Source organism: Mastomys coucha, unplaced genomic scaffold (genome assembly GCF_008632895.1).
Source record: "Mastomys coucha isolate ucsf_1 unplaced genomic scaffold, UCSF_Mcou_1 pScaffold16, whole genome shotgun sequence".
Classification (NCBI taxonomy): domain Eukaryota; kingdom Metazoa; phylum Chordata; class Mammalia; order Rodentia; family Muridae; genus Mastomys; species Mastomys coucha.
The window spans coordinates 77,083,987-77,091,127 of record NW_022196898.1 but is presented as its reverse complement, the minus strand read 5'-3'; the positions used below and the strand labels follow the sequence as shown (position 1 = coordinate 77,091,127).

At 43.0% G+C, this 7,141-nt stretch overlaps 1 protein-coding gene across 1 annotated transcript in view; it reads right to left on the bottom strand.

The window, feature by feature from the left end:
* Elovl6 (ELOVL fatty acid elongase 6) overlaps window positions 1–7,141 on the bottom strand; it is a 107,164-nt gene that overhangs the window by 64,397 nt on the left and 35,626 nt on the right. The window lies entirely within an intron of this gene.

The following is a 7,141-nucleotide window of genomic DNA, read 5'->3' as shown; positions in this document are numbered from 1 at the left end:
GGGGGGGGGCTTTAGACAAGGCCCCTCTCCGCTCTCTCGTAGAAACGTGACTTCAAAAGGAACATTTGACTCTCCCCCAAAACTTTACTGTTTGAAATTTCCAAAATTAACCTTTTTCCTTGCAAAATGACGATGTACAACCCCTGGTGCACCTCAGGTTTGAATGCTCATATGCTTAGAAAGAAGAAGTGCACAGCCTCGTGTCCCCTCGACCCAGGCTGCTGGCAGAAAGCAGCAGCAACCGACAGACAGAAGGAAGCAACTTCGGTCAGAATGCAGGCAGGGCAACTTTCTGCCATCATGGTAAAGCTTTACGTTCAGTGATAAGAAGGGTGAGAAAGGAATTGCACTGTAAGACTGCAGCAAGCCCAGCATCCTATCAGGAGGCCTTACATGGGATTCTGATTTCAATTTCGTTTCCTTCTTTGTTTGTTTGTTGTTTGAGAGAGTGTTTCTCCGTGTAGCCCTGGCTTAGCCGTTCTGAACTAGCTCTATGCATCAGGCAGGCCTCAATCTCGGAGTGCTGGGATTCAAGGTGGGCACCACCGCCTCTCAGTGTGACTTAGATGCTTGCTGCCAGCATTGACAATTTTACTTCTTAGCCTATCTGAGAGTTTGTCTTGTTTGATTTTGAGTGTTTTGAGATGGGGAGTCTGGCTCCAATCTAGCCCGGGTCGTCCAATGCACAGGGTACATCAGGCAGGCCTCAACTTGAAGTGACCACCCCGCCTCTTCCTCTAAAATGCTGGGACTCGGGGCCATGCACCACCACACCGAGCTCTTTTTAAAACCTTTCAACTTTAATAGAGTGTGAACAATTAATAGCTAACTATAAACTATGGGGGAACGCCTCCACCGACAGTGGGACAAATTAAGATCTTTTCTGTTAGAGGGGATGAGAAATTCACTCACTGATAAAAACCAAGAGTGGTCAGATGTGCTATGCAATAAAGAAGGAAAAGCTACATCCTTAAATAAGTAAATAAATACTCTCTTAAGAGTTATGAACTAGCCGGGCGGTGGTGGCACACGCCTTTAATCCCAGCACTTGGGAGGCAGAGGCAGGCGGATTTCTGAGTTTGAGGCCAGCCTGGTCTACAGAGTGAGTTCCAGGGCAGCCTGAGCTACACAGAGAAACTCTGTCTCGAAAAAAGAGTTATGAACTATAAACTGACACATTTTATCCTCCTGTAAATCATAAGGTAGTTTTCAAATGTCATGTTTTCATTCAAATCAGAAATATTATATATAACCTATAAAAAGTTTAAGTTTTAATTTAATAAGTTACATTTTTTTAAATGTTAATAATACTTAAAAGTGTTGTGATCTTAAATTTTTAAAGAATTGAAATCTGGTCTCACAGAGTAGAGCAGAGCTTACAGATCTTTGTTTAAGTAAGGTCCTCCAGAGCCGTCCACAGTCATTCCTGAAATAACTCTCAGAGGGAACCGTGGGCTTCTTACTGCGGAGCTTCTCACTGAAAATGTAAGCGGCTTTCAGAGGCTCAGCTGGCCCTGCTGACCCAACAGCATTCTTGACCTTACCCACAAGGGAACAGAAATGGATTTTTCTCCCCACTTTTCTAGCAAAGTGCAGACTTTAATAAAAGTCTAATAAGGGGGCTGGTGAGATGGCTCAGGGGGTAAGAGCACTGACTGTTCTTCCGAAGGTCCTGAGTTCAAATCCCAGCAACCACATGGTGGCTCACGACCACCCGTAATGAAATCTGAATCCCTCTTCTGGTGTATCTGAAGACATCTACAGTGTATTCATTTATAATAATAATAAATAAATTAAAAAAAAACAAAAAAACAAAACTGCAGAAAAAAAAAAAGTCTAATAAGAATAACAACTGAAATCTCAGCCCTTGGCAAGCTGAAGCAGGAGGATGAGGATAGCCTGGGCTAACAGTGAGACTAACCCAAAAGCAACAAAATCTCTTTTATTCAGTGATGACCTTAGGGAGTTTGAAGAGCACCAGTCTGAGGTTGATCCGTAGTAATTTCTAAAGCCAGCTTTAAGGTGGCATTTAACTCATCCCGAAATTAGTTTTTAAATGATCTTCCATCAAATTCCAATGGTTTGAATTATCAACAGCCAACTCCTTCTCTCACAAGGTTCTCTTTGAGACTGAGAAGAAAGCCTGGTACCATAGGAAGAGGCAATACAGGCGTAATGGACTGGATGCACCATGGCCAGCCCTCTCATGATCCTGTCTCCAGGCCGTCCACTGGTTGGACGCTCCCTTCGACTATAAACCAAATTAAACACTTCCTCCTTTATGTTGCTTCTTTATAGGTGTTTGATCACAGCAAATGAGAAATGTCACTAACACACCAAGACACAAAGCTGGTCTGCTGCGTTCATCTCTGCCATGCACTCTCCTATACAGTCCATACATTCACATAGAGAAGAAACACTACGCTTGCCGTAAAGCCAGAGAAAAACATGGAAGCACCGATAGGAGTCAGAACTTTCTAGAGAGAGAGCAGACAATGGCCTGTGACAATTATTTAATCTGTAACTGAGGCCCCCACTTTCCATGAAACCATCCTTTTCTTGAACATTACTGTGAACATTAATATAGTTGAAGCATGTTAAGCATTTGTCATATGCTTGCTTAGCTCCAGCACAGTTCCCCACCCCTACCCCACCCCCCACTCCCGGCCCAAGACAGGGTTTCTCTGTGTAGCCCTGGCTGTCTTGGAACTCACTCTGTAGACCAGGCTGGCCCCGAGAACTCAGAAATCCTCCTGCCTCTGCCTCCCAAGTGCTGGGATTAAAGGCGTGTACCACCACTGCACAGCCCAGCACGGTTTTATTTTAGCAAATACAGGGTACAACTGGTAATATTTTTTAAAGGTTCCATAAAAATATAATTTTGAAGTATACACTTGACCGTTTAAGAAACACAAAAAACCCTCCCTTCCACTTAAAACTTTCAGGTTACCAGTTATTACATCGGCCTTTCTCGGCTGAAATCCTGACCCTGACTAAACATCTTTTCACGTTTGATCATACAATTGTGATAGTAAGTTATAGCACTAGAGACGGTGAGGGTAATAACCGCCTAGTCTACAGCCAAACACATATAAATCAGGAAAGCATTTGCTTTTGTTTTTGTCCTCCCCTCCCCCGCAGGCTAGCAAAAAGCAACTACATCCTACTGCCAAGTGAGTATTCTACAAGAATCCTTCTCAGTATCAGCTGCATCAGTATCTCACAAACTTAGCAATTTGTACCACAAATGTCGGGGTTTAGTTATACTACTGGATTTTGTTGCAATACTCATGTTTACCCTAACACAACTCCATTCTTTCCAGATAGAAGAGCCCCAAATGATCCAGCTTATAGATCCACAGCCTGATCTACAGACAGCTCAATATGCCAAGCCAGAATGGCTACACGATGCAAGAGCATTTAAAGGCAACCACTTAAATGTCTACGCAGACAAACAGGTTCTTCATTTCTGTTGTTTCTTTAATAATTGGTTCTCCTTACATCCCCTAGGGTAACCCCTTGCAGAGATTTGAAGATTTTGGTCTTGGTGGCTGGAAAACCTTCCCCAGGAAATTTCCAGGTAAGAAGCACAAGTCACTATCTTAAATGGTGGTTGGTACAAAGAGCATAGGAATAATGAAGTTATTATTAGAAAGTTGTTTGGCTGGTGAGATGGCTCAATGGATACAGGTGCCAGCTGCCAAGGAGAAGGCCTGAGCTGCACCCCTAGCACCCACATGGTGGGAAGAGAGAAATAATTCTAGCAAGCTGTCCTCTGGCCTCCACACCCTTGGGGGCATGTGTGTGCACAAATAAAAACAATACACAATTTTTCAAAAAGCTGTTGTACAAACACTCCCTTAAAACAGCACCTTGGCAGACAGAACTCCAACTCCGGCTGCCTGGCTCTGAGCGCCTATTCAAAGGCAAGAAAGGCAGAGTTAAAATAGAGAGGCACACTCAGGAATCAGAGACGGGAGGATCAAGGTCTCAGGCTAGCAGAGGCTCCATGGCGAGGCTATCTCTTTCAAAACATAAAAGGGGAAGGGGACAACCCCAAAGCTATGAGATAGCAAGGGAGGAATAGCCACCCTGACCAAACAAGGACCGGGCAGTTATAATGACCTTTCCAGGGTTGGGTAAGATCTAAAACATTCATGAAGTTAAAATATCTTCTGGAACGGGAGGTTCTGAAGTGAAGGATTAGATAACAAGCGATCTACAATTAGAAAGTGATTCTCTCCAAAGGACTGTGATACGGTGGTGAACTGATGAACTGCTAAGGGTTTTTCCAAGGATATTTCCTTGCTTGACTGGCAAAAGGCCTTCATCTACAGGCTACTCCATGGACATTAGTAGACAATCAGGGCTCAATGGTAAGAGAACACATGATTCTTTTTTAGGACTGAACAGTTAACATTTAGGAGGAATTTTTTTTTCTTTAAGCAAATCATTTGGGATTTCCTTGGTTAACAAAACAAATTTAAGATTATTCAGTGTCTGCCACACAACAAAATATCATGCTTTGTTGTTGGTTTTTGTTATTGTTTTAAATAGAACTAGATACACAGATTAAGAAAAAGACAAATATTTCTGAGAATGGAAATGAGCTAGAGAGCCAGGACAGGTGTGACCCCCAAAAGTCCCTGCTATGAAAATCCCAATCATTTAATATACACAGCGCCTGTCTCCCTCCCTCTGCTCTCTCACACAGGGAGGCGGCTGACACTATGTTACATGCAGGAAGGAGAGGGTTCCCATCTTTCTGCTTGCCTTCTTTCATAACTGTAATCTGGATGCCTCTCTTTCGAAGCCCAAGCCTCCTACCACAGCAGGACAGAACAGAATCCACTTATGTCTCAGACCTGAGTGTCTTAGCTAAGTCCACCAAGGCTTCCAGAGCGTTACAAACCGATTGGAGTCACCTAAGGCTACAATGGTCTTCCATCTGTCATGCAGGGGCAGAGCATGAGGAGAATACCCTCTGACGGGAATGACCTCACCTATCGCAGCTCTTCATCCCTGTAGTGGTGAAGCACCCCCAGTCCCTGTACCCATAGCAAGAGCATCCAAGGACAGCACATCCTTTCCTGGGCCGGGCGGGGTCAGGACACTTCTCATGTCACTTGGATTCACCTCCAGGCATACATGCATGGTTCTGGGAGGACTCTCTTCCTGTAAACTATCATTTCCTTCTCAGTATCAGCTGCATCAGTGATGAAGGCACAGCACACACTGTCACCTGCGGCAACCAGGCGACTTCTTCTTCGCAGACTCCGGCAAACCCAGGCTTCTCCGTGTTGACACAGAGAAGAATTTCAGGATGAGCCAATAGGAAGCAAAGGTGGAATTTATTAAATGAGATTTTAATAAGAGATGTAAAACGAGAGAGAGAGAGAGAGACAGAGACAGAGACAGAGACAGAGAGACACTCAGGAAGAAAGACACACCCCAGGACATAGAGATAGACTTCTCATAAAAGGAGTCACCCATGGATTTTTTTTTTTTTTATATACTTTTTTTTTCCCTTTGGTTTTTCGAGACAGGGTTTCTCTGTGTAGCCCTGGCTGTCCTGGAACTCACTCTGTAGACCAGGCTGGCCTCGAACTCAGAAATCTGCCTGCCTCTGCTTCCCAAGTACTGGGATTAAAGGCGTGCACCACCACCGCCCGGGATTTTTTTTTTTTTAAGTAAACAAAATTATTCAGCAACAACGATGAACCGTCTGCTGTAGGCGCATGGCTAAATTCGTTTGTGGCTAATAAAAGTCATAGAAAAACTAACAGAAAATGTCTTTTTCTCAGCCACTTACTGACATAACAGCTGAGGGAGCTTAGCCAATTATCCTGTAAACCTATCTCTGGATGTGGGAGTGTAAAAGAGGGTTGGAGGTTGGTGTCAAATAACACTCCACCTTGGTTTTTTTTTTTTTTTTTGAGCAGGATCCACCACCAAACTTGGAATTCCAGACTTACCCACTGGCTAGTCTGGCTGGCCAGTGAGTGTGCTAGTACAGGCACCTGGCTCAGATCTAAACTCAGGCACTCACAATTGTGTGTAAGGCACTTTACTGACTCACCCATCTCCCTAACCCTAAGGCACTTTGACACATCTGCAGAAGCAGATAGGAAAAGGTCAGCTAATACTCTGAGGTCTTTAAGCAAGGCCATGACCTAGCAAAGGCCAGATAAGAAGCCGGCAAGCTTCAAGGTTCTACCCACTGTTAAATAACCATCACTTATTCTCTTCATAGCTTACTGCTCAAAGTAGGAGAGTCCACAGAAGTCTAAGAAGTTAAAATTCAATATATAGAATGAGAGGCAAGACCACTTACTTAGCACTATTCTATTCTGAGCAGCACATCCTTAGTAAAATCACACAATAATTGGAAAGAAGTAAAAGAAATTACTGAATACCCTGAAATGTTTAAGATATTTGTCTTTCTTTAAAGCAGTGGTCCTCAATCTTCCTAATGCTGCAAGACTATAAAATAGTTTCTTCATGTTGTGGTGACCCTCAACCACAAAATTATTTTGTTGCTACTTCAGAACTATAATTTTGCTACTGTTATGAGTTGTAAGGTAACTATCTGATATGCAGATATCTGATAGGTGACACCATCCCACAAAGGGGTCACCACCCCATAGGTCAAGAACCATTGCTTTAAGGACAAACCAAACCACCAGCAACAAACAGCCATTGTACATCCATTTTGAACACCAACTACATCAAAGAATAAGAGTGCCTTGGGCAGACAGCAGAGCCAGAGAGCATTACACATGCTAAAACAGATAATAGATAGACTTTGTTTCATTCTATTAAGTGAATCGTTCCAAGCATGGGAAATAGGAAAGAATTACTTCTAAAGTTAAGAGTGTACTAGAAAAGTGATTTTTTTGGGAACAGGAAAGACCAAAAAGATACACTTAAATAGTAACTAAGTGTATAGTTACTTTATACTAAACAAAAAGATAAAGGAAAGTTCATGGGTTTGAATGAAAATGGCCCACTGGGACTCAGGTTTGAGTACATGGTTGGAACTTTTTGGGAAGCATTAGGAGGTGTGGTCTTGTTGGAGGAGGTGTGTCACTGAGTTGAGGTTTCTTTTTTTCTTTTTCTTTTTTTTTTTTTTTTTTTTTTT